At 60.3% G+C, this 27,082-nt stretch overlaps 1 protein-coding gene across 1 annotated transcript in view; it reads left to right on the top strand.

The window, feature by feature from the left end:
- The window catches only part of NFIX (nuclear factor I X), a 65,207-nt gene that overhangs the window by 17,253 nt on the left and 20,872 nt on the right, over window positions 1-27,082 (top strand). The window lies entirely within an intron of this gene.

Raw genomic sequence — 27,082 nt, 5'->3', positions numbered from 1 at the left:
TGCTGGGATGGACATCCTGGTGCATTAAGCTTTGTAGCTCTGTTTATGAACTTCAGAGAAGGCTTCCTAGCAGTTGAATTACCAGGCAAAGGGTATATAGACTCTGCTGAAGACTCTTTGTATGAGTTGTTAAATTGCTGTCTGGAAACTTGATGTCTGCAGATGGCACCTGAGGGTCCCTCTCACCACGTCCCCAGCTGTACCCTGTTCATGCTACCCAGAGCCCCAGAAAGACACTACCATTATTCACGCACGTCACGCACATGTCGGGCAGGTACCACATCAGGGTGCACTTTTTATGAGCCCACACTCCCCTCCTGTCTTAGGTGGATGTCCGTTGCATTGGGTCACATGTCCGCTGTAAGAGCTAGTCTTGGATGTCACCCCACACACTCACACCCTCCAACCCTTGTTTTATGTAAATCTGAGGTCCCCCCTCCCAGGCCCCTCTCTGTTAGCACTGCTAGAAGGGGAGGGGTCCTTGCTTCCCCCCCGCACCCCCCAGCAGTGTTGGTTCCCTCGGGCCAGGAGCTGGTGTGGGTGTCTGGGGACTGCCTGGCAGTGAGCAGGTGCTAGCCATGGCATCTTAATGGCAGCAGTGCCCCCGCGCCACTGCTGAGGTGCAAGCCCATGGTGGCTGCCGGCACGTGCTCCAAGAGTTCCTAAGGAAGCAGCTGTTGTCGACCCCTGAGGCTGGCCCGCCATCTGCCGCCAGACCCTGGGCCTGCCTGGAGAGGCGCGTGTCCTCCTATGACTGGAGGGGAGGCTAAGGGAGGGCGAGCCCTTCTCTCCAGGCTTCGAACTCTGTCTACACACACACACACACACACACACACCACGCCCCAGAGACAGCGTCCCCCAGGGCCCCTTGTGCTCTTCCCCAGGGCCAGGGCCGTGTCCTCCCCGGGCCCCTAGGCGTGCGTGTTTGAGCACGTGCCCATTGGACTCAGTCCCCACTAGTTCCTGCCGTGTGCTCTCGCATCTGCATGTGCATACACGTGTGTTCATCCACCTTGAACCTGGGCCTTAGGTCACTTTCGACATCTCTTTGGCCTATCAGGGCTGCAGTGTCTCAGGGCTCTGGCTCCCTTGTCCCCCACCCCTGCTACTCAGTGCTGCATCTCGCCCAGAACTTGACTGTCCCCAGGCGCTGTGAGGTAGGAGCCGCCCATGGCCCGTGAGGCCAGTGGGAGGCCTGTGAGATGCAGCGGTGGAGGGCGTTGTGCAGGACCGGGAGAGGCAGCTTTCTTCCTGCCTCTTCTTGTGGTGGCAGTGCTGGGCGTCCAGTGCCTAGAGGGCCCGTGGCCGGACCGTTGTGGGTGGGACGCTTGTATATGGAGCTTGGTCCGTTCTTTTCCTCTACAGGTGTTCAGTCCGTGTTACCCTCCGAGTGTCAGGAGGTGGGTGTCTGTGTACGTTGGGTGTGTGTGTAAATGTCAGTTCGAATCACACCCTGAGAACGTAAGAGGAGACTTGAGGGTCATGAGGTTCAAACCCTTGTTGCTCCTACAAGGACACAGAAGCCCAGAGAGAGTGCAGTGACCTGCCCTTGGTCACCAAGTGAGTACCCAGGTCTCTCAGGGGTGCAGCCGGCCGGACTTCAGGCCCTGAGCCCCTTCGGCCTGGAGCGAGTGTTCGAGTCAGCCCTCTGCACACTTGCTGCGAAGTGCCGGGCCCTTCCTGCCTGCTTGGCAGCTGAGCAGCTCCTTTCTGGGGCTCTCTGTGAACCTGCCTCGCTATTAATCTACCTGTTAGTAAAAGAGATTACAGTTGCCGTAATTACAGGGCGCTGCAGCTCCACCGTCAGGAGCCGGGCTGAGTGAGCAGGAGGGTTGGGGGAGCCCAGCCCCACAGGAAGCTATTAAAAGCCCTGGGTTTTGATATGGTGTGGGGACAACAGCCCTTCCCAAGGGCTGGGCAGGCCCTAGGGGCAGGCCCGGGTCCCACCATGGGCTCTGCCATGATGTAAGAGGTCAGCAGGGCTGTGGATGGGGAGGCCCCTGGGCACCTTGCCCTCACAGGCCCCATGCTGAAGAGATGGGCCTTCGCAGGCACGGAATGAGGAGACATGGGGGCACTTGCCAGGGTAGGACAGTGGCTCTCTTCTGAGGGGGCTTTGCAGCCACCAGCCCCTGTTGATTTGTGGGGACAAACAGAGTGCCTGGTCTGTGCCGGCATGAGCCCAGAGCTGTGTGTGATGTGCTCCTAGGAGAAGAGGACCTGGTGATCATATTGCATCGGGCTTCTTGGTGGGGCGATTCTTCCTCCAGGGGACTTCTGGCGATGTCTGGAGACATTTTTGGTTGTCACTGCTGAGGGGGGGTCACTACTGGCATCTAGTGGGCTAAGGCCAGGGAGGCTGCCAACTGTCCTACGACGAACGGAACAGCCCCCCACAGCAGAGAATGATCCTGCCCCAGTGTCAGGGTGTCACATGGGGAACCCTGACTGTAGCACTCTGTGACTGTGGTGATGACAAGTCAGGCCAGAGGAGGGTCCCGAGGACTCCCCGGTGCTGCATCCAGAGACCTCAGCCCAGGGGGCTTGGCATGTCTATCGCCAGGGATGTTGGAGAATGCAGGCGCTCTAGGCTGACAACCCCAGTGTGTTGACCCTGTGGTGGGTATCTGAGAACTGCAGGCCATGGACACTCCTGTCCATTCCCTCTTTCTTCTGGCAGGCCCTTCTGGCAGCAAGGACCCAGATTGGGGCACTTGCCCCTGCCCCACCTGCCCATGTCCTCACTGCCCACCCACTGAGGCACGGGGAGTGAGGGGCTCAGGCCCTCTCCCTTGGCTCAGGCCTCGTAACTGCTCTGGGTGGGAGGAGTCGGGAGGAGGGTGTGCAGAGGTGGGAAGGGCTTGCACCCTCCTGTTCCCATCCTGCAAGGACGCCGGCCACACTCTGGCTTCTCCAGAAGGCACATCGGGCCGGGCTTCCGCTTTGGGGCATGGAGCAGAGCAGGGCGGAGGCCTCACCAGTAAACCTGAGTTGGCTCTTTGCTGGATGCGCACAGGAAGTCTTCCTCCACCATTCATTCCTGCCCACAAAACGGGCACCACTGTGTGCAGGGCACGGCTGCCCCTTTTCCACTTTTGTTTCCAACTTTGGCCTCTCCAGGGTGCTGCTGGAGAGAGAGGACAGGATGGTCAATGAGGAGCTGCAGTGGGGAGCAGCCTGTGGGGCTGGGCGAGGCAGGCGCGGGCGCTCCGTCCTGGATCTTAGGGTCTGTGCGCTGCTTTCGAGCAGAGCAGGCCGAGCAGGCCTGTGCAGGGTGGCTTCTGATGCCCTCCCAGCCCTCAGGCCGCTGTATCTGTTTTCCGCAGACAAAGCACTGAGGTTTTTGGCTGTTGTGAATTCCGTGTTTCACACCAAGTCTCTAATGGTGGAGTCGCTTTGCTTTTTCCCCTCTTTTTCTGCCTTGACAGCTCCAACCTTATAATTTTACCTTCTCCCGCTTAGCAAGCTCCTTTTCTTCCCTCTCCCCTTCCTGGGGTTTTTGCTGCTCATCGCTGGGAACCCCCTTCAGGAGGAATTGCTCCTGACAAGAGGGGAGGAGCTTCCTGTCAAACATTGGGAGTTGATGTTTTGTTTGGTAAAATGTCTGTAAATAGGCTGCGAGGCGGTGATTCTACACGGATCCCTGTGCATGCGAGTGCCTTTTTGTGTCTGTGCACGTCTCCGCACGGGAATGTCAGGAGCGGAGAGAGAGGGAGGAGGAGAAGGATGGAAGAGAGAGGAAAGAGATGGCTTTTGGGGGCCCTGGGACAGTTCTCTTCCTTCTAGGACGTTGTTTTGGCCTGAATCACAGGTCCCGATCAGGAGAGGGCCCAAGGCACAGACCCTGTAAGGGCCGAGCAGAACATCAGAAGAGAAGCCACTGTGTGTGCCAGTGGCTCTGGGCTGGCTGTTCAGAGGGCTGGAGCAGGCCAGTGGGCCTATCCTCCCCACTCAGGCTCCCAGTCTAGAACCTGGCCTTGAAGTCCAAGTGTCCAGGACTCAGAGGCTCTGAAAGGCAGGTCATGGAGGGACTGTTCCTCCTGCCCAGCATTGACCGATGGCCCTCGGCTCTCGGGAGCATTGTCGGTCTTCCGCTTCTGAATGGGAGCCTGTTTTTCCCTGGACACAGGCTGTCTCTTAGGTAGTATGGTCTGCAGGGCCACTCCCTGTTCTTTTTTTTTTTTTCCAAGTGAGACTTCTTGTTGCCTTAGACTGGCCCCCTTTTAAGCTGCAGGTGGCTTACCTATCCCAGGATTGGACTTACAGCAAACTCACTAAAAAGCCTGGTGTACTTGACTTTATAAACTTGGCCACATCCGTTTTCCCGCCATCAGCCTTCCAGACCGCAGCATGATCTGCCTTTCAGCTGCTCCTCAGCCGACACCCTCCCCGAATCCATTTTGAGTTGTTCTTCCACGGCCCCGTCAGAAAATGTCGGCTCCGACTGCACCATGCTCACGAACAAAGGTGCAGAACGATTCTGGCTGCTTCGTCCAGGAAATAAATTCCTCTCCGGTGCCAGAAACCATTGAGTGGTGCCATGTGTTGAGCTCCGGGCCCAGCACCGTGGGCAGGGCTGTTGCTCTGGGCCAGGAGGGTGGAAGCGTTGCATCAGGAGGATTGGGGACGAGAGCCTTGCTTCCCACACACCCCACGTGCCTTGGTCAGGGACCGGAGAACTTGCCACTTGGCTTTTTCTCCCAGGCCTGTCTTTCCATCTGCAGTTGTCTGTGGTCTAGTTGGTCCCCGGACCCATGGAAGACAGGCTCCTCTCTCTGCCCCAAGGTGTCCCAGCCTCTTGCTTTCCATGCGCCTTGCCCAGCTCCTCTTGTTCCATCTGCCCTGTTACGGTTGGTTTCCCCCAGGTCTGCCCACTCTTCTCTTCTGCGCTCTCACCTGTAATTGGTGATGCTACTTGTCAGTGTCACTGGGCCCCATCTCACTGAAGCCCACAACAGTCTGATGAACTAGGCACTGATAGAATCCTCCAGTTATGTCTGGAAGCCTGGAAGGTGGACAGAAGAACCTTTCGGAGGCCATGCAGTAGGGAGCAGCAGCCAGGGCCTGTCCCCTGCGAGCACATCTGCCCGTCACTGCTGATCTCCCTGGCTTATCTCAGGTCTGATTTCTCCAGACTCTTCTTTCCAGCTCCTGGGCCGACATCCAGTTCATACTCCACTCTGTGTCCATCAGTGACCTCAGCCCACTCCTGGCTCCCTTCTTCTCTTTCCGTTCCATGCCTTGTCTCGGATGGGGTTGTCACCCGCTACCCAAGCTCATGACCCTCACAACCAAACGAATGTGGCCCTGTGGTGGCTCCAGAGCATCCCTGCCCCTTCACCACCACTGTCATGTTCTAAGTGCAGCTGCTTCTCCTCAATTCCAGATTTGTTTTCTATTGGGATATAATTCACATAATAAAGTTCATTACTTTAAAGTGTACAATTCAGTGCATTCACCATGTTGTGCAACCGTTATCACTATCTAATTCCAGAACAGTCTGTCACCCCACAAAAAAACCCATACCTATTAGCAGTTTGTCCCAATTCTTCCTGCCTTCCAGCTCCTGCCAACCACTAATCTGATCTGTCTCTATGGATTTGCCTGTTCTGGACATTTCATGTCAATGGGGTGACACACTATGTGGCCTTTTGTGACTGGTGTCTTTCACTGAGCATAATGTTTTCAATGGTCATCCACGTTGTAGTGTGTGTCAGAGCTTCCTTCCTTTTTATGGCTGAATAATATTCCACTGTATGGAAGGACCACATTTGGTTTATCTATTCTTCTGTTGATGGACATTTGGGTGGTTTCTGCTTTTTGGCCATTGTGAATAGTGCTGCTATGCACCTTTGTGTACAGGTATTTATGTGGACATATGTTTTTGATTCTCTTGAATCCTCGGAGGGGAACTGCTGTCTCCTGGAGTTTTGTAACCGCCTTCAAATGGGTAGCTGGTTCCATCATCTCCCAGAGATGCCATCCCCTTAGGTGGGCAGGCAGGGTCCCTCACAGTCGGGCCTCTGCTGACCATTCCAGCGTCATCTCTCACACTCCCCAGGGCACTGTGTATCCCAGCACACGGAGCTCTGCAGGCCCTGTGCTGCCCTGCACTTCTCACTTATGTTCACGTTTCTCTCCGTCTACCTTTCTCTTTCCCCTTTTGTCTGAACGCCTCTGTGTTTCACACTCAACCCAGCTGTTACCCTTCTTGGTGCAGCCTGTCCCACCTCATTTCTCACCCCCAGAGCCCATCCCTCCTTCTCTGAAGGGCCCTGCATTTTGTCCATCATGCACCCAGCTCCCAGCTCCGGGAGAGTTGCCCAGGGCAGCTCTCTGGTTCTGTATTTGTGGGTCTCTAGTAGGTAGTAGGTGCTTTACAAACATGTCGAGTTAGCATTAAGGCACCTTATGAGCTTTTCCTGCATGTTACAGATCTGTGCGTGACAGCCCCGTGCCCCTGCATATGTACAAGTGGACACGCGCAGTGTGCCTCCCATCACCCTCTGGGCCCCGGTGTGGGTGTCCTCATGTTTGCTTCTCCATGGCCCCATGGGAGCAGTTTAGGAGGTGTACAGGACAGGACTCCAGGAGTCCAGAGGCAATTCTGAGGGAACCCAACCGCTTTTAACCTGAATTGGTGAAGAGCAGATGACACGGCCCCGGTTTCATGCTGTGTTGCTTTGCTCCTCCTCTAAGCACAGAGGGCTGGTCCCCTCCTCCCAGCCAGACCAGCCCCTCTGGACGTGGCCTCAGAGCGGCCTCCAGGGCCCAGTGTTGTTGGCCGTGAGCGTAGGCTGGCCTCGAGCGCGCCACGCACCTCCAGGACCTTTCCAAGGCCAGGGACAGGGCGAGCAGAGGAGCCGGGGAGCAGCTGCCTGGGCCTGGGGGGTGCTGTGCCTTGGATCCCGGATCCCATCACAGAGGGTGGGGCTGAGGCCCTCCCACCAAGAGTTGGGGCTGCTGCCTGCCCCCCACACACGCTCAGGCTCCCGTGGGTGCAGCACCACCCCAGCCGCCCCCCTGCAGGCCTAGGGAGGAGCAGGGTACGGGGGATGGAGAGAGAAGGGAGGGGAAGGCTGTCTGCACTAGACCACTGACCGGTGAGGCCACCCTTCACCTCTTGTTCTCCCCTCCCGCCGGGTCCTCCCGCGCCTTCGCTAGCTGTGGGTCCGGCTCTGGTCAGCCAGTGATGCATCTCTCCAGACCAGTGAGCCTGATTTTCTCCAAGCTCAGGCAGGTTTCCCCTCCTGGCGACCCGCCGCCTTTCTCTACGCAGCCTGGCCCTCCTCCTCCTCCCTCCTCAGCCCTCTCCTCTCCCTGGGCCTCTTCCCCACGTGGCTCATTACAACTCCAGTTGTTCAGGTCTTGACCTCAAGAGCCTTCCCTATTGACCCCTGACCAGCGATACTAATCTGTGTCAACAGGCCCCAGGGGTTAAAGAAACACAACCTCGCTGCCGCCTTAGCAGGTGCCTGAGGGGCGGGGGAGGCTCCTCCAGCCCGGCGGTGGCTGGAAGGAGCAAGGAGCTTCCCAAGCTGCCCCCTCCCCACAGCGCCCGCCCCCCGCCCTGCCCTCCGCTCCCCCTTTCCTTTCCGGCTTGGCTCTCTAGGATTCTCTTCTTCTTCTGCGGACCTCCTCCTGTCCACTGCCCCTCCTCTCCGCCACCTCTTCCCTCTGTCTTTCCTTTGCTCTCCACTCTGCCTGGAGGATTTGGGACCAGATGCCCCCTTGCGTCCCAGCGGTGCTGCCCTTGTACCCGCCCATTTGCATGCCCTCCCTCTCCTTTTCTCTCCTCCTCCCCTCCCGTTTCAGTTCCAGTCAGAATCCTCCCCTCGGCCAGTGCTTCTCACACTGGTGCCTGTGTCAGGGTCCCCTGGAGGGCTTGTTACAACACAGGTCCCTGGGCCTGCCCCAGAGGGCATCTGCATTTCCAACTAGTTTCCAGGTGCTGCTGGTCCTCTAGGCTGCCCCCCAGCCTCTGCCAGCTTCCCCTGCAATCTGCAACTTTGTCCCCAGGGGTGGGGCCATCCTTGGGAGGCTGAGCTGGCCACCTGGGTGGAGAGCTCAGATGGGAGCCAATCCTAGTGGGGCATGAACCCCCCTGGTGGTCTCTGTATTTTGAGAGCACAGGGGTGGTGACAACGCAGGGGCTGCCAGGCAGGGTTGTTGGAGTCACGCAAGAGAGCATCCTGCCTCCCCTGGCCCTGACTCTGCTGGGGGCCATGTCAGGGTGAGGAGGGCACCCTCCTGACTTAGACAAGACGATCCGGGTGCTTTCAGAGAAACAGTCGTGTGTCACACATGTCCCTTTTCTTGGGATGAACCTAGAGTTCTGCTTATAACATGCCCTTAACTCTACCCATTGAGTGAACAGGAGGCTGTCTCAGCCCAGCCTGGCTGCTCTGCTGCTGGGGACAGCCCCCGGCCCCATTCACACACACACTCACACACTCACACACTCACACACACACACACACACACACACACACACACACACACTAGAGGAGGAAGAATGCCGGGCACAGGGATGTGGATCACTTTCCCTGCCCTGCCTGGCCCCTGGCACCTAGGAGTCTGTGTATTCCCATGTTGCCCTCACCCTGTGCACAGGGAGATGGAAACCCAGAGAGAAACCCCACAGGCCCAGAGTCACCTGCCGCCTTCTCCGTCCCCACTCAGAGCTGCTATTACTGCCTCTGGTTGCCCATCCTAAGATGTTCTCTCCTTCTGTGAGGGCCACAGCCACAGGCTGCCCCTCACTGGGTGTACACTTGTCTGGCAGCGGCCTGGGGAAGGTGCTGAGCAGAGCACTGGGTGGGACTCCAGCAGGGAGGGGCCACCCACCACAGGCCTGTAGTGTTTGGGTGGGCTCGACAGCGTTTGCTGGCTGTGGAGATGCTGGTAGGCCCAGGAAACCCCGCTGGGGGTCAGGCTGGCTGGCGGGCACCCCTGGGTGCTCCCTGCCTTCCCCGCATGCTTTGCTTCTCTTCTGACTTTCTGCTCTGTCCTCCACTCCCCCAGACCCCTCCTTTCCTTCTTCCTCTTGGCTGTGGCTCCCTGGTAAGGCTAGGGAGCAATAGACAAACTCTTCAAAAAAATTTTTTTAAGTTTCCCAAACTTTTCCAGATGCCAAGAAGGGGCCAGAGAAACCCTGCAACTGCAGAGCGGGGAGGGGGAGGGAGCATGTTCCAAGGCCTTCCCCCTTCCCCCAGGTGGAAAGGAGAACTGCTTGGGGAGCATGGTGACTCGGTACCTCAGACAGCCCACCTGGAGGTCAGAGAGCCCCTTTGCCATCCCATCCTCACCCCGAAAACCCCAGCCAGGGTGGAGAGGCCGAGTCAGAGGAGAATGTCAGCGGGGCTCCTAGGAACTCAGAGTCACATTGCAAGGGAAGTGACATCTGGGATTCAGAAGGTGAATTTGGGACAGCGCACCACCCCCCCCCCCAAGCCGAGGGAGGTCAGGAGCTGAGAAAGGGGGGACCCTGGCCCCAAAGGCTCCCTCCCCTAGAGTCTGGGGCCTGATATGAGAGCCCCCCACTGCTGGGGAAGGAGTGGGGGGACAGTGCAGGCACCACTGCCCTCCCCTAGTCAGACCCCCAAGGGGCGCTGCCCCCACCTCTGCTGTTCTGTCTATCCACTCCCTGGACACCTCCTAAAACAAAGCCCGCTTTGTGGTCCTGGCCCACTGGCCCGCTGCCAGCTGCATTCTTTGCGTGTTTCCTGAGCGCAGATCCCTCAGCTCCTCCCCCACCGGCCCAGCTCCTTGGGGCTCAGAGCAGTCCCCTCTCTGCTGCCCTGCCCAGGGTCCTCCCACAGCTCCATCCCTCCTGTCAAGGAGCTGGGCCAGAGGGAGAGCCCTAGGAGCTTGGCTGGTGGGCCTGCTCCGCAGTCAGGGGCAAGAGGAGATTCCATCCATTCAGGCTCTGGCTGAGCCTCCATGTACTCTGCACAAATGGGGAAAATAGCGGCCACCCCATGGGGCTGTCAGGTAGATTAACGGTCTCCCAAACACCCAGCTCTGGCCTGCCACCCAGCGGAGGTACCGTGCAACTTGAGCTCTCCTCCTGCACTGCACCCTGGGAGGGCTGGGGGCTGGGGGGCTGGGGGTGACCTCGTGGATGGCTGAGGAGCTCAGAGTCTCCAGAGCCTTGAGTGGGACATTTTCCTGCAGTCCTGTGGGGACCCAGAGCCTAAGGCCTCCTCCTGGGAGCACTGAGGCCAGCACCCCAGGGAGTCCTTCCTCTCCTAAGGGATGGAGCTGGGTCCTTAGCAGGTGACCGGCCAATCCCAGACCTGGTCCCACTCCCTGTGCCCCTTGCCCTTCCTGGCACCCATCTTGATCTGTAACAGCAGTGGGGTGCCATCTTTGGGTTAGACTTGGGGCAGGGGGTTAGAGCCCTGAAAGTAGAGGGGCCTGAGGAGGGTGAGGGCAGGGAGCCCCAGGGAGGGACAGCCTGGCTTTTGGAGTAGAACACTTTGGAAAGTCGGCAGATACACGCCCCGTCCCCTCCAGTCACCAGTCACTCATGGTCACACACGGTCCTAATGAAGTCCTAGATTCTAGATTGCTGCTCTGGGGTTTTCCACCCCCCCCCTCGTTAAAAAATGTTCATAATTTGGAAAGAAAAGGAGCTTTTTACAAGCTGGCGGCTCTAGGGAACTTTCCGTCGGTTCTTTCTGGCCTCGTGATGGGTGGGGCCCACTTTTCCCTTCCCTCTCTCTCCTGCTTTCCTAATAATCCCCCCACCTCAGCCCAGCCAAACACACACACCCTTTAGGAGACCTCCAGCCGGTTGTCACCCCAAGAAAGCTGAAGGAAGGCCACAGACCTGTGTCCTCCTGGGCCCCAGTCAAGCCCTGGCACAACCTCCCCCCTTTCCTTGCTCTCTGCCCTGAGAGGTCGCCATCACAGGCCTAGAGTCCTCAGATAGCAGCGTTTCCCGGAATCGGTGCCCAGACCAGGCATGGTAGCCAGCCTGTCCTCCCCTGAGGGCTTGCCTCACTCTCCTGCTGAGTGAGGGTCCCCTGAGTCCTGCTGGAGTCGGGGGGCCTGCCGGGGAGGGAGCGGGAGGTGCTGAGCTCACCGCCTCGGCATCTCCCTCCCCCGCCTCTGGTGCGAGGGCCGGCCGCACTCTCGCCAGCGCCTCGCTCCCTAATAGCTTTTTAAGTCCAACCACATGTGTCTGCGGAGTGCGGAGCCGCCCCTCACAGGGCCTCGGCTCTCCCCTCCCTCGCCCGAGACCACCCTCCACTCGGAGCAGCCTCAGGGCTGGGGGAGGGGGTCTGTCTTCCGAGAGCCCATCTGCTCGCCTGGGCCCAGCTGAGCAAGAAGGGGATGGGCTGCTGGGCCGGCTGAGCGCTCGGAGGCTCTCTTGGGAGTGCTGTGTGAGGCCAGCCCTCAGGCTCCTCTTTCTGTCCTGGGCTCTGGGATTCTCTCTCCCTGTGGCAGGCGAGGAGGGGCGGCTGTCTGGGTGCGGGTGGCTAGTTGCTGGGTGAGGAGCCCTGACCTCGCCATGGGCCTCCCCAGCTGGGCCGTCGTGCCAGCAGCTGTCTCCTGCCACAGCCTCCACTGTGGTGACCCCGCGATCGCCCCTCCAACGGGTACACGTGTGGTTCCCTGTGCGTGTGAGTGGTCTGTGGGGAGGCCTGTGGGGTGTGGTTTCGCAGGAGGGGAGTAAGGGCTAAGAACCAAGGGGCCGGCAGGCCTGGGGTCCTAATGAGAAAATTGCTTCCAGCCAAGGAGCCCTGCTCTGCGGCTGAAATTGCATCCAGCCCAGCCAACTCCGCTGCCGCAGTGCCCGCCCTTCGGGAGGAGGTGGGGGAGCAGCCTGGGCCGGGGGAGGAGCGGGGCTTGCACACGACTCAGCCCCCGCCCCCAACACCTTGGAGAGACCCTTCTGCCTCTCCAGGAGGAGGAGACTCGAGTGAGCTCCAGGGCCAGGCTTGGCTCAGGACTGGATGGCTTGATCCTCGGGAGGCAGAGTGGGGAGAGGGGCTGGAGCGATTCCCCTCCTCTCCCTGCCCCTCAGCTCGGCTGAATTCGTGGAGCGCCCACTGCGTGCGGAGGTTCTCGGAGAGGGGGGCCCATTGACAGTCTTCCCAAGGAGCACAGTGTTCCCATGTAGATCCCTTGTGCGAATCCATCTGTTTGTCTGTCTACGTGGAGACATTTGAGGTTCAGCCTCCCCCAGAGACTTGGGGTTTGGCCCCCTTTGCCTGTCCCTCCACTCAGGGGAGCCCAGTGCCTGAACCCCAGGCCAGGGGACCCAGTCAGTGAAAGGCCGGCCTAGCTTTCTTCTTCTTGTTTCTCAGTTGGACCTCTGAGCAGAACAACTTACAGAATTTGTGGGGGCCAGTGCAGAATGCAAACACAGGGCCCCTTGTTCACAAATTAAGACTTTCAAGACAGGAACAGCATAAACCCAGGCCATGAAGCCAGCCCTGCTTCCAAGGAAACCTGGTACCCACTGTCCTGAGGCCACTTGGCTCGGTGAGCTCTGGCCCCAGGGATCCACCGGCCACGGGCCTGCCCCTGCCCTGCCTGAGTGGACCAGAAGGTTCCACCTGCTGGTTGCCTGTGAGGGAGACCTGTCCAACTCCTGTGAAAATCTCTTCCTCACCTGGGGCTTGGGTCTCTGCTGCTGCATCCATCAGAGACTCGGGATCGCCCATTTTCTGGATTTTAGATGTGGTGGTTAGCTGGGAGGGGCAGAGAGAGAATGGGCCACCTGTCAAGTGCTTAGAGATTCTCAGGGCAAGGCTGTCCTTGCCACCCATGGGCGAATCTGACAGTGGAACCGCACCCCCCCAAAGGTGGAACCTGCAGCCCGCTGGGCCCAGCAGGCGTTGGGTCAGCCTGGACCTTCCTGTCCCCCCACCCCTGGGAGGGGACCTCCCCCTGGGGAACTGGCAAGTTGCAGCGGCTGTGCAGAGCAGGGAGCAAAGCAGGAGTGCTTGGAGGGAGAGAAGAAGGCAAGAGGAAGGAAACAACCCCATTGTCATCCCCCAAATTACTGGCTGGGATGGCAGGGGAGGAGGCGGAAAGCCGACATTGTTTACTTAATTAAAAGTAAACAACAATTTGCCGCTGCCAGCCTCCCATTAGCTGTGTGCCGAGCCCTACGAGCTGGGGACTCGGCTTTCGCTCCTGCCGAGCCCAGTTCCTGTTGCCACACCCCCAGCCTTGGCTCCCCAGGGCCCTGTGCCCTTCCCAGGTCCTGCCCTCCTCAGGCTGAGCAGGAGGCACAAGCCAAAACCAGTAGTGTCTCAGGGTCCTGTGGGTCGGGATGAATGTCAAGAAACTATCAGTTGGCAGGCCACCGTGGGGCGAGAGACCCCTGCATGTGCACACTGTTAGGCTTAGTTGTGGTCCAGCAGGGCAGGGCAGGGGGCACCACCTCACCCAGTTAGCTAGATGGTGGGCTCCCTGGGGAAGGGGGCCTCCCTCCCTCTTGCCTTCCCTCCCTCCCCACGAGGCCCCAGTCCACGCTAACCTGGAGGCCTGGGCCTCTCTGCTCCACCTCCCACTTTTTTTCTTTTCCCTTTTAGCAGCTTATAAACATCCTTCTCCCATCTTTTTGGCTGTGCTCCCAGAAGGGGGCTGTTCAGGGCTCCTGGAGGGCAGGGGAGAGAGGCAGGCTCCCTGAGCCTGAGGGAAGAAGGGCTGTTGGAACTGGGTTCCCCCACCTCACCAGGACAGGTGACCCCAGGAACAGCGGGGGGGAGGGGGTGATGGCCTGTGTTGGGGCTGAGCGGGGACACCCCAGCTCCTGCTTCTCTGGGGCCCGCAAGCAAGAGGGGTGGTCGAATGGCGAGAGGGTTGTGCAGGGGCTTCCGCTGGCCTCCAGGGGCGGAGCAGGGCACCTTTCCAGGGGTCTGTCCCCAGGCAAGTTCCCACCTCTCCTGTGGGCTCCCCTGTCAGTAGTGTAGAGCTCAGGCTTCTGTCTGGGCCTGGGCGTGACCTCAGGCTCCAGACTTGAAGTGCTCTGAGCTTTCGCTTCCCCTGACCAAGGGGACCTGACACTTCCCAGCACTGTGCTGCTTTACAAAACCACCACTGAGCTGGAGTCGCTCTCGGCCTCCTCTGGCCAGGTGGGTAAGGTAGGGAGAATCTCTCAGAAAAAAGAATCAGACCCGAGACACTGGGGAAGCCAAGCACACTGGGATTTAAGCCCAGAGGGGGAGAGGTGAGGCGAGGCACTGGGAGTAAAGACACAAGCTGCGCTTTTCATCTGATGCCTCAGAGCAGTGGGTCCCACTAGGGCTGATTCTGCCCTCAGGGGACGTTTGGCAATGGCAGAGACATTTTTGGTTGTCACAGCTGAGGGGGTGTGATGCTGCTGGCATCTAGTGGGTGGAAGCCAGAGATGCTTGCACCCTACAGTGCACAGGACGGCCCCACCACAGAGAATGGTCCATGGGGCGGGGTTGGGAACTCTGGTCTGGTGTTTTGCCCTCCAAGAAGATTTAGGTACCCACTCTCCCCCTGAGCCATCCTGCCCCACCTCTGTCCTCCCCTCCAACATTTGCATCCTCTCATCTTCCTTCTCCACCATCCACATCCACATGTGCGCATGCATGCACACATGTTCACAGCTCCCGGATTCACACACATCAGGATTTTCACATGTACTCGCACACACAGAAAAATCGAGGAAGTCTATCCCGCGTCTAATTGAATTAAAGGACTGGGGTTTGGCAGGACATTGTGTATCTGAGCTGCAGCTTCTTGCAGCCGTTTCAGCGCAGGACAGGATGGTTCCGGCTCCCTGAGATTCCAGCTGCTGCTGCTCCCCTCCCCCTCCCCCACTTGCCAGGCCAGAGGCTCCTCCCCCCCTTCTCTCACCGCCTGGCTTTCCACTCCTGCTGGCAGGAGGCTGGGGCCTCGAGGAGCAGGTACTCCCCAGCCTGAGGACAGGGGACTGTCTGGAGCAGAGTGGCCAGGCCAACCCCTTATTGTAGGTTTTCTGCTGCTCCTGCATGGGGTGGGAGCTGGCAGGTGCCAGGGGTTGGAGGGTGGTTGGAAGCGGGATGCCCTTCTTGGCCATGTGTAAAGCCACCAAGCTCTGAAAGGTCTGGGGCTCTGCGGAGTCTGCATCCCTGAAGGAGTGGTCAGGAGCCCTATGGATGGGGTGCAGGTGCCAGTGGAGGGCACACAGTGCTTGGGGGACTGCATCCCTCAGGTCTCCTCCCCCACCTGAGCCAGGGGGTGGGGGGTGGGGGACCGGGTGTGCTGCACTGCAGAGGGGATACTTTTCAATGTCTCTCCCCTCCCACCCCCTCTTTGGTCTCTGCTATGGCAGGCTCTGAGGGTGTGCATGTTCTCAGTGCCCCTTTGCTACCCTACCCCGGCCCCTCCTTGGGGAGTAGAAGTGAGCTCAGGCCCTGCCTCTCATCTGGGGGTCGTGACCCCAGCCCTCACTTCGAGGTAGCCCTGCACAGCCCAGAGCCCGAGGGCGTTGGAAAGGGCTTGTATCTGGAGTGGGTACAGGAGACACCCCAGGGCCTCACTGTGGGCATGAGAGGCGTGGTCAGCCAGCCTGTGCCTCTTGGGGCGCCATCTCCTAGCACATGCCTCTCTGGCGGTGGCTTTGCCTGGGGGAATCGGCGTGCAGAATCTGCCCCCCGAACCCCACAGTTTAAGAGCAGCCTGAGCAAGCTGCTAATGGCTGGCAGCACTGGCATCCAGGGGGCCCGTTGGAGGAGTAGAGCCCAGCCCAGCCTCACTGGTGTGACCCTTGGTGCTTGGGCAAGGCAGGGGGTAGGGAGCAGTCCTCCCTGACTGCTGGGCTGCTCCACCGGCTGGCAGGAGAACTAGGAGAAGGATTGGGGGGCTGGGGAAGCGTCCAGGTCCAGTCTGGAGCCGTGAGAAGGGATCTGCACTGCCCAGGGTCATGGGGGTGGGGGGGGTGGGCCTCACCTCCGCTAACCTCCCCACCGAACAAAGGGGCCTTTTTGCCCCCGCCTGCCTGCCCGGGAGGGTGTGCCTGCCCGACCGCTGCCGCCACTGCAAGGAGGCGCTGGTAGTTCTTTTTTATTCTTCCCGACTTTTCTCCGTTTCTCTTCTTCTCTTTGGTTCCTGATCTCTGACTTTTAGTGTCCATTTTTCACTTTTTGAGAGGAGTGGGGAAAAAAAAGGAAATCTTCCTCCTCAAGCTTTTATCAAGCTCAGAGGCAGGTCTGTGCTGCCAAAGCGGGGGGGCGTCTTGGGCGTGTCGGGAACACTCCCGGGGTCACGCGGCCGCAGACTCGCCCACATCCAGGGCAGCCCTGCTCCGGGGGAGGCAGGCAGGGATGCAGAGCTGCGCTGGCGGCTGCGCAGGGTGGGCCCAGGCGCACTGGCTTACCCCACTCCCCAGCCATGCACCTGGTAGCCCCCCACCTCCCGCGTCTCCTTGCTCGCCCGTTTCCCGGCCCCCTTCCATCCGGCCCCCGCACCGCAAGCTGTTCCTAATCAACGAGGACGGGAAGCTAGACCCTCAGTCACATCACGGGATGTGCTTGGCAGCGGCAGCGACGGCAGACGCTGCCTCGGGCAGCACAACCTGGGGTCCGAGTGGCCCGGGCCTGGCCGGGTCCTCCTTCCTGCTCGGGCCTCGTGGGTGTGTAGAGGGAACCCCGGCTCCTGGAGCCCCCGGCGGTGGCGCGCGGGTTCGCCGCCCCCGCCCCCACCCCCGCCGCAGCCCCCGCCGCAGCCGCCGGTGGAGGGCCGCTAGTGTTAACTCGCTGCGCCACCTAGCTACGGCGTCCGGGAGTGCAGCGCGCCGCTCCCTCGGGGCCGCCCAGGGAAGCCCCTTTTGGTCTTTAGGGCGTTGTGAGTGGGGAATTTGGCGCCTGCCAGCCTGGAGGATCTATGACGTTTTGTCCCTTCAGTAGCCTGAACTGTCCCAGCCCTGAGTTTGGGTAGCTGCCCCTACCAGGTGCCAGCCTGTGTACTCTGTGCGGGTCCAGACTTCTGGAAGATGCCCCTCCGCTGCTCCTCAGTATCACAGTGACGCTGAAATATAGGATCCCAGAAGCTGCCCACTTTGCCCTATCATTGCCTTCCTTACATATGCTTGGTGCTTTATAGTGTATAAAACCAGCCCATCTGATTCTCTGTAAAAGTCCCCGCTCATGGTTCACTGTGCCCTCTGAGGTAGGCCTGGGCTGTGCTGCCCAGTGGGGAGAGGAGGCCAGGAGACACGCTGGGTCTGATAGCAGCAGGTCTAGGCTTGGGACCCCAGGCTCCTGGTTCCAGGCCCAGGGCTCCTTCCAGCACCCAGAGCTGTCTCAGCCCCTCGGGAGGCCACCTGCCCACCCACCCCTTCAGCCCACCGTGGGCCCAAGGGCCCTGAGTTGGAGATTTGGAGTTAAAGGCCCAAATTTCTCATGTCTCACTTGGACTGTTCTGGACAGTGGCTGCCTTAAGACCTCCAGGCTGGGGAGAGAAGCAGGCCTTCGAGAGGGCTCCCCTGCCCTTCCCTTCCCAGGGAGGCTCCGGTTCCTTCCCCTGGTGTGTCCATCCTGCCACTGAGCCTAGCTGGGCTTTGCAGGAGGATTAGGGGTACTGGGGCTTCCACGTCAGTTCCTTGAGTGAGTGTCAAGGGTTGGGCCGGCGGGGAAGATGTTCTCTCCTCGGGAGGGAGCAGGTGCCAGCTAGCTGGCGCTTGTGTCCCGTGAATGGTTAGTGCAGCCATGGTTGGAAGATGGACCTAGAAGGGTCTCTTCAGAGTCTTGTTATCCACTCCACCTGCACCTCCAGGTGTGGGGAATACCCTAGGGAGCAAAACACAGGCAGGCTTTGACCCCAAGGGGCTGATGGTCTAGTGGGGCACTCCTGGCGAAGAACCCCCCTCCTGGGAGGCGTGGTGGCCAGGTCCTTGGGGTTCTTGAGCTGTCCAGAGCCAGAGTCTCCCCCGCCCCTAGCCCTGGCCCAGCCGGAGGGCCCCAGTGTGGATGGGATTGGAAAGAAGGGCTGCTCGGTTTGCAGCCTCCAGGTAGAAACTCTCCACTGGGATGTTTGAGGATGGCATGTGTCTGTCCTTGTTGCTCTCCCGTGAGCCCGACTTCATCTCCTCCACAAGGCAAGTCCCCAGTAGACAAGGCTCCGTTAGGGCCGCCAGCCTGGGTGCCAGGTGCTGTCCCTTAGGAGGTTGAGGAAGTTAGAGCATCTGAGGATGAGAGGCAGGTGGCCTCGGCCTGCTCCCACTTCCCTCAGCATTCTCCCAAGGAAAGGGGGCAGCGGGAGGCGGGGGTGGGGGGCAGGACTCTGCTCACAGCCAGAAAGAGAGAGCTCAAGGAGGCTGGGGGCCCTGATGCTCCCCCACCCGCCGTGTCCTCTGGCCCCCTTTTCGTAGGTGAGGAGGCCCGATATGGGGGCCTTCCCTGCCCAGGGCTGAGTGAATTGCCTCTCTGTGGGGACTCACTTCTCCCCCTCTCTGCTCCTGGTCAGTTGTTCCTTCTCTGTGCCTCCTTCTCTTCCTCTGCCTCCCCTCCCTTCCCCAGAACTTTGCGAGGGTGGGAAGGTAGGGGCGCCTTGGCCTGGGGTCTCCCCAGCCCCTCGCCTGCTGAGTGCCCTTCAGACAGATGCTGGCAGCTGGATGCAGCCCAGGCAGTTGTGCTCACAAAGCCACTCCTGAGTATTTTTAGGAAACTTTTCTCCCGCATTCTGTTTTTGTTATTGTTGTTGTTGTTTTAAGGAGTCATTTCCGGGCCGGCCCCGTGGCTTGGTGGTTAAGTGCGCGCGCTCCGATGCTGGCGGCCCGGGTTCGGATCCCGGGCGCGCACCGAGGCACCGCTTCTCCGTTCATCCTGGGGCCGAGTCCCACATACAGCAACTAGAAGGATGTGCAGCTATGACATACAACTATCCACTGGGGCTTTGGGGGGAAAAAAAAAAAAAATAAGGAGTCATTTCCTCCTTTGCTTTCTCTCTCTCCCCTTTTCCCTGCCTTTCTTGGAACCTTCTCCTGCTCTGATTCTTTCTTTCGCAGACTTCTATCTTTGAACTACTTTGCTTTGGCCCTGACTTTCTATCTTGGCCTCCCTCTGTCTCTCTTCGTTTCAGTCTTGTCTTTTTGTGATTCTCTTGCTCTAGGGTTCACTGCCTCCTCCCCTCCTTCCCTTGAAATCCCGCTTGTCCCAGGCATGTCCCTCAAGTGGCCTCCAGAGCCTCTGCCTCCCGCCTGTCATCCCGGGTTGGCATTGGTACCCGGAGGACTCTGCCCCTTTACAGATAATTAGACCAAGGGCGAGTGTATTTGGGGGTGGGGAGGGTGATGACTGGCCCTGGAAGGTGGGGACACTATTAATAGTCCTAAGAGCAGCTGGGGGTGGGGGCGGTTGTCTGGCCAGGCCTGGCCTGGGCAGCTCCAAGGGCCAGAAAGGGCAGCGCTGAAAATAGAGAACGGGCGGGGGTGGGGGCACAGCTCTGCAGGCCCCTCACCTGAATGTGGGCACCCCCTACAGGGCCCCCATCTTTTCTTGGCTTGTGGGGTATGGAGGGCATTCTTCACTGTCAGTGTCTATCCATCAGGTTGGGGAGGGGACAGAAGCTTCAGGGCTGGGGACTGCTTTCCTGGATCCCACCATCACATGACTCCTGGCCCCAGGATCTCTTGGAAATGCTGGCTCCAGCTGCTGGCTGAGTCGTGGCACCAGCCGACACTGCCAGGAGAGGCGCCCGGCCGCCCGCGGGCAGCGCCTGTGCTCCTGGTGTCCTCAGCTCTCTGTGCCTCCAGGGCTGGGTGAGGATGGGCAGGGCCTTGGGCCCAGCACCCTCAGAATCCGGGAGCACGGCATTTTCTCCCCTTCCCTGTTGGCCTTGCCTGTCTCCTGGCCTTCATTTTCCCTGCCTCCCCGCCGTTTCCAGTGTGGTGACCATGCCGAGACCAGTCACTGCGGCCTCTGACAGTGGAGGGTGCACCTGTGGAAGGCGGCCTGGCTCTGCCTTTTATTTCCAGAGATGTACCTGGCCAGGCCCCAAGGGAGCCCCTCGGCTCACTGGCCATGGTGTCTGGGGCGAGATACCAAAAAACTATAATCTAGCGTGTACTTAATGTGTCACCTGTGAGCTCCTGTGGGAGGGGAGCCGAGGGTTCGCCACGGGGTCCCTGCCAAGGCAGCATTTGAGCTGAGCCCGGAAGGAGGAGTAGAGTTTCAGCCAATAGAGGTGAAGGGAAATGGTGAGCCAGGCGGAAGGAAGGACTGCCGATGTCTGTGGAGCCCCGTATGAGCCGGCCCTGGCTAAGCCCCTTAGGCCTGTGTTCTCATGTATTCCTCACCCGGGGACCGGAGAGTGCGGGTGGGGTTTGCAGTTTGCAGATGAGGAAATAGTTCAGAACTTGGTCAAGGGCCCTGGCCGGAAGCTTGTAGAGCATGGATGTGAATGCAGGGGGAGCCCCTTTCCACTGTTGCTGGCTGCCCACTCCATCTCCCCTTGCCCTTGATGTGCACCCTTTGCCCCTCGATGCTCGAGGGAGGCCGGCCCACCCCAGGATGGGGTGTCCTCAGTGGCAGAGCATCATTGTACCACTTTGAGGAGGCATGGCGTCCAGACCAAGGACACCTCCCTGGGCAGGCCAAGGACAGAGGTGGAGGTGGGCCTGGGGCGGGGGCTCGTGCCTTCCTCTGTGTCCCTGCGGGTGCCTCCCTTTGCCTCCTTCAGTAGCCACTGCTTCACCTTCAATCCCTCTCTGATTGGAATTCTGCTATGATGGGACTTCCTAGCCCCTGGGCACCTCTGGAACATCCCGGGTCGTGTTACTGCCAGGCCCTGGGTCTGCTCATTCACTCCACAGACAGCTGTGGAGCACTGATGTCTGAGGTGTTGGGGGTCGGGGCTGGGTCCCCGCAAAGGGAAGACCCTGCAGGCCCACCACTGTCTCCCCAAGCTGCTGTGGGCGGGGGTCTCATTTGTTAACTGCTGAGCAGGGCGTGGAGAGGCGGCTGACAGGCCTGGGCTCTTTCCCTCCATCCACCTCGTGGGTGCTCTGCTCTGCACCAGGGTACGTCCTTCCTTCTCTCTCCTTTGGCGGCCACTGCCTGTCATCCCCTGGCCCTCAGTGCCCAGGCCCATATCCAGTTCCCCCTGGGCTGGGGGAAGCACTAAGAAAGGTTCTCCTGGCAGGTGCGGGGCAGAGGGCACTGAGCAGCTCACACCTCAGGGGCACCCTGGAGGCCTCAAGGCTGCTTGCCAGAGCCCAGCCGTCGGAGCCCACTCTGCTGGTCTCCTAGGCACCAGAGGAGCCCACGGACTTGCCTTCTCCTCCCTTCCCGTAGCCTCACTGCCTGGTGGTGGTCCTGCGGTAGCCAGACATGGCCTCGCTCTCAGGAGATCATAGACAGCACCCATGGAGGTGGGGTGGGTTGAGCTGGAGAAGGTAGTTCTGCTGGGGTCAGGGACCGAGAGTGGAATGTCCCATCCAGATGCTGGCCCTGGCCTGCCCACTTCCTGTGGCCTGATCTCCTGTCCCCACCCTACCCCCCTTGATGGCCTTCCTTGAGCCCAGGCCCCAGGGGCAGCCAGAGCAGGTCTAGACCATGTGTGTGCAGAGGTGTGACTGGGCCTCTTCCTCTTCCCTGTCACTCATCCCCTCCGCCCCTGCGCGGTGACTCAGGTCAAAAGCTCGAGCCCCTTTGGAACCATGAGTGGAGGGGGAATGAAGAAAGGAGAGATGAGGGTGATGGGGGGGTTGACACGTTTCCCGCCCTGCCTCTGCCTGCATCCCACCACAGCTTCAGGGCTGTGCTTCCTGGGCAGGCTCCTGTCTCCAACCATGACAGCAGAGGGAGAAACCTCAGGATGGCTCCAGGGCCTATGCATGTGCACGTGGGCTTGTGGGAGTGGAGAGACATAGGGGAAGATCCTAAAAGCCCCCTGGGCCTGGCCCGGGCTGAGCCCTGCCCCCCTCTGCCCTATGGCTGCCCTGAGTCTTCTGTTTGCCGAGACCAGGAGAACCCCTCTGTGACCCGTTCCCCTAACCCCCATCCATCCGCCACTCTCCTCCTCAGGGTGTCTCAGGTTCTCGGACTTAGGTTTCAGGAGGCACAATAGTTACATTCTCCGGCTCTGATTGCTGCAGGCCAGGCCTCTGGCTCCCCTTGAGATTGGGTTTCCCCTGCCCTGGCCGCTCTGGGATCGGGATCGCAGAGGAGCAAGGAGGGAGGGGGGGAGCCATGCTGGGGAGGGCTGGGATCGGCTCCTGAATGGATGGCACCCCTCAAACAGAGCACGCTCCCTCCTGCTTCTGGAACCTCAGGCCTGGGGAGAGCCAGGGGAAGGGCAGGCGCGCCCGAAGGGCTGTCCTCCCTAGCCCCCGAAGGCCAGCAGTCCTTGCGGAGCTGGAAGGTTCCTCTCTGGCCCACCTGGTGCTTAGTACCAAGCGTGCTGTGCACAGTAGGACCACAGTTCTGGACACACCATCTCACTCCACCCCTGCAGGACAGCAGGAAGCGGCTGGCAGCATCTCCACGTGTGTGCATGTGTCTGAGTGTGCTCGCCCAAGTGTACGCATGTGCCTGGGTATGCATGTGTGGGTGTGGTTAAGCCGAGTCTGCAGGCCCCCTCAGCCCCCAAGAACTTGCTCGATCAGTGATGTGCGAGGAGCAGCTGGCCAGCACGTTACATGTGGCCCCTTTTGCAGAACGAGTTTGCTTCGGGTGCGAGCTGAGGCAGAGCGTTCGCTGCGGTGAGCAGGAATTCCTTCCTCACCTAGCGGGAGCCGTAAATATCTCCCTGTCTGTGACTGGAAATATATGTACGTATATATGTAAAACATGCCATCAATCAGGGTTCGTGTGCAGTGCTGGGCTCCTCCTGGCTGCTGGAGCTTCCCCTCCAGAGCTCCGATGAAGAGGCAGAGCCCGCTTGGAAACACGCACACGTGTGCGCACACACATGCAAACACGTGCCGACAGGATCCGGAGAGGAAAGGGGGCCGGAGAGAGGGAAAGTGAAGGAGAAGGAAGGACAGAGAGGGGGCATGGAGCCAAGACAGAGCAAAATGAGACCAGAAATGGGATTCCAGAGGGAAAGGCAAAGAGCCCAATAAAGGAAGTAGGGGGGCTTCAAGGGCTGGGAAGGTCTAGCTGGTGGGGGTTGAGAAAGGCAGTACTGGGAGGGCTTTGTGGCTGTCCCAGGAGATACAGAGGGACCTGAAGAAGGGAAGGGCCCATGCTGCCGACTGTCGGCTGAGCCTCACCCGGGTCTGGGTGCTGCATGAGGTCTCCAGTCCACAAGTCACTGACGTGGGGGGTGACCAAGGACGTGTGGGTGAATGGGGGGACAGCCCCGGACCCAGGAACGGAATCCCATTTCAGAGCCTTGCTCTGCAGAGCCCACTTGGGCCCACGCCAGATTTATCACCTGCTCCTGCTTAAGCCTCCCTTCCGGAAGGCTCTGCAGTGGCCAGAGCCCTGAGGCCCCCTGGCAGGCAAGGCCTCTGCCTCAGAGGTGTGGATCGCATGAGCAGCCCAGGTCCTCAGGGAGGCCGATCAGCACAGCATGCTCGCGTGTGTGACTTGAGCCAGCCTGACTGGCAGCATCCACGGCAGGCTGTGGGCTCCAGAATTCTCTCCATCTCCAAACCTGGCCCAGGGACCCGATTCCTGCCCACCCAGGGCATCCGTTGTGGGGCGCAGTGGCTGGCCTCGGTTTTGAGAAGGCTGCATTTGATGGGCAGCGTGGGAGGAAGCTGAGAACACAGAAGGCGCTCTGATCCTCAGCACCAGGACGGGGGAAAATGTGGAGTTGCCTCGGGGCCCTGAGGAGAGGTGGTGGTGCCCCTGGGCCCTCTGTCCCACTTCCAGGCTCCAGGAAGTGAAGGCAGCCTAGTCCCTGAGGAGAGGTGCAGGTAGGGGCTCTGAGTTTCTTTGCCAGCCTCAGTCAGGTGGCCCTCAACTGGAGGTATGCACTTTAGGGTCCCCACTGCTCTGGTAACCAGGCTGGGGAGAAGGCCAAGGCCCGAAAGACTGCCAGGGGACATGGTCCCCAAAGGCTGGGGAATCAGAGTGACAGCCTCGGGGGCGTGGGCCGGGCGGGAGAGGATAAAAGATGGAGCCGGGCAGCTGCCCACCTTGTGCCAGCCAACACCATCCCTTTCCCTCCACTGGCCCACAGGCCACCAGCTGGCCCATTGTCCCCGGTGAGAAAGCAGAGCCTGGAGTGGGGCTCCTGTGTGGCAGGAGCTCACTCATGCACGCCCCCCTCCCCCGGCAGGGACTGCAGGGGAGAGCCACCCTGTGCTGGGCCGGGGTGAGGGGAGAAGGGGGGCTTCGGAGAGGGGAGCCCGGCTGTGCAGCAGTCAGGTCTCCTCCTGTGCCGTTGGCAGGGGCAGTCGGTGGGGCCTGCGAACAGGAGATAAAGAGTTCAGGCAGAGGCTTCTCTCTCACTAACTGTGGATTTGTATGTTTGCTCAGCTGGTGGTTCTGATAAGCCCCATTCTGCCAGATAAAAGCCAAGCAGCCATGAGGCGGGGCCTGGGGAGGGTGTCAGAAAGGGGCCTTCCTCCTGCCTGTCCTGAGGCCTGGGGTTATCCTCTCCCCCAGGGAACCCAGACAGGGAGGGGGGTCAAGGGGCTGGGGTGTGGTGTGCTCCCTGGCATGCCAGCCTGGGGCATAGCTCCTGACCCCCAGGGGCTGTCCAGAGCAGACCCTGACCTCAGGGCACAGCTTCCCCAAGAGCCCACCGCGTAAGAAAGCCTGTCTGGGCGGGGAGCCTGTCCACCATGGGCCCAGCAGCCTCCTTCCCCCTTTTGTCCAAGGCATGCCCCCAAGCTGACTGGGTAGACAAGAGCCTGTCCCCGTCACCTCCCTTACTGTCCTGAGGACTCTGTTGCCTTGTTGGGGCAGGGGTGCACGCTTGTTGAACTACTTGAGGCCTTGCACCTGGGGATGGCCCATGGGGGCTTTGGCCCCCTCTGAGTGGAGCATGGTGCACCCGCCACCTCGGCCCTCCCTGCCCCTTCCGCTTGGCACTGGGCAGGGGGATTCAGGGGGCGCTTGATGAGGACAGTGGGCCCTGGCTGTAGCTGCCCCCACCGCAGGGCTGGCTCCTCTGCCTCTGAGCCCGGGTCCAGATTTCCAGTGTCTCTGCCTTTTGTCCTGGAACTGAGCTGAGCATGCTGGGGGCCGGTGGTGGTGGCATTGTGGGGCCGCCGGCTGGGGCCGCCAGCCGTAAGATGGCTGCCAAGGGCTAAAATGGCTGCCAGCAGCGCCCGGAGCAGCGCCTGGAGGCGCATGGCAGCAGGTCTGTCCACACCGGCTCCTCGCTCCCGCTCGTCCATTACATGGACCTAGCGGTAATAACAGCAGAAATGTTTCGGGGCAGTGTCCTGGTGTAGAAGGATTTCCTGTCTGTCGTGCTCTCCTGGAGCCCCGTCTGTCTCTGCCTCAGTCGCTGGCCCGCCTCCATCTCTTTGTCGGGTTCTCTCTCTGTCCCTGGGCTGGGAGTGCGCGTGCGCGTGGCTCTCCGTCTCCACCTGGCCATTTTCGGAGGGCGGGACCACTGCCATGGAGTGGAGTCCAGGGCCTCCTCCGTCTCTCCCTACTCCACTGACCCAGGCCTGGAGGGCTTGCTGGAGACTGCGTTGGTCCCAGGATGGGTGGGGTCTATAGCCGGAACCCCTGGGCAGCAGAGCTTGTAGTGTGTGCCCCTTGATGGGCTCCACACGCTGGACCTGCGGCTGTGCCCTCCCTGAGTTACGAATAGGGAAAAGAGTGGCCCTGAGAAGCCGCCGGCTGAGGGCCTGGGTCCAGGGAGGCCCTCTGGTGGGCCGCCTGCTGCCTCTGCCCTCATCTGCTCCCTCCTGACCCACCTGGGGCTTGAATCAGTCCTGGAGAGCAGGAAGGGGCCACGTAGAGAGTGCGACAGGAAAATTCACATGCACGAGACGAGCCACGTGGCACAGAGAGGTTGCCCTCCTGGAGCGTGGCGCAAGGGCCTGTGGGTTCTGTCCAGTGCAGAGCGCCACTAGCAAAGAGGGGCCTGCCGTGGGGTTAGCCAGCCCTAAGCAGCCGCAGCTCGGGGCTGAGCACAAAGGGAGGTAAGGGAGGAGCACTCCAAACCTGAGGCTTCCCCTGTGAACCTCTGTCTTCTTGATTTGTGACAGGATTTATTATTTTTTGGAATTAAAAAAAAATCAAACAAGGTAAAGGAGAGGGGAAGTGAGGCCTGAAACTGTCCTGGGGGCAGCCTGTCCTTTCCCAGTGGCCACATTGGGCAGGTGGCCAGGAACTTGGTCTGAGCTGTGGTGGGGCCTTCTGTTCTGCCCACCAGCCCCAGCGCTTGGGCTCTTCCCTTCCTCCTGAGTGGCACAGGGACCCCACCGCCATCTCTCGGGCCCACGGAGTCCTGTAGGAACTCCCTTGCTGGTCACTCCCCAGCGTGAGCAGCTCAGCTGTGAGGCCAGTGGGGGGCGGACTCCCCGGCCAGCAGGCTGACCTCGGGTGGTGGATGGTGGGCAAGATCCAGGAGCAGGTGGCTCCAGAGTCAGGCAAAGCCCTGGCTAACGCCAGGGCACAGTTTTCCGATGCCACCCCCACGTTGTCCCCCTGCGAGCAGCTGATTCTTACTAAATGCCTGCCTTCCTTCTGCCCCACAACCTGCCCTGGCCCCCTCTGCCACCCTCTCACCAGCTGTCATGCCCGAGCAGGCATTCTGGAGGTCCCCGTTGTGCCCCTGGCACACAAAGCTTTGAGGACCTGGGGGGTGGGGGCGGGGGGCTTTCCCAAGCTCAGCAAAATATTCACACACACACTCCACCCTGCCCCCAGCCCTCTGTGAGCTCGCAGCACACAATGGGCCCTTGTCTCGGGGCTCCCTCTGAGCAGCTGTGGCACTGGGGCATGAGACAGCCCAGACAGGCTGGCACAGAGCGGGCGACGGCGTCAGGGCAGACCTCCCCCTCCATGTTGCCAGGCACTGCCTGTACGCATAAAGGTGAGGTGGGGGTGGCACAGGCAGGCGGGACCACTCTAATTAATGAAGGGAGATGAGGAAGGGGCTGCTCCTCAGGGAGCTTGAGCCAGGTGGAGGAGGGGGGACCCTGGGTCTGTCCCAGCTGTGCAAAGAGATGGTCGCTGGCTTCTCTCCTGAG

Source organism: Ceratotherium simum, chromosome 39 (assembly GCF_057802395.1).
Source record: "Ceratotherium simum simum isolate JZ-2026a chromosome 39, ASM5780239v1, whole genome shotgun sequence".
In the NCBI taxonomy this organism is placed as follows: domain Eukaryota; kingdom Metazoa; phylum Chordata; class Mammalia; order Perissodactyla; family Rhinocerotidae; genus Ceratotherium; species Ceratotherium simum.
Note: the sequence above shows the minus strand (reverse complement) of the source record. Positions and strands in the feature narration are given on the sequence as shown.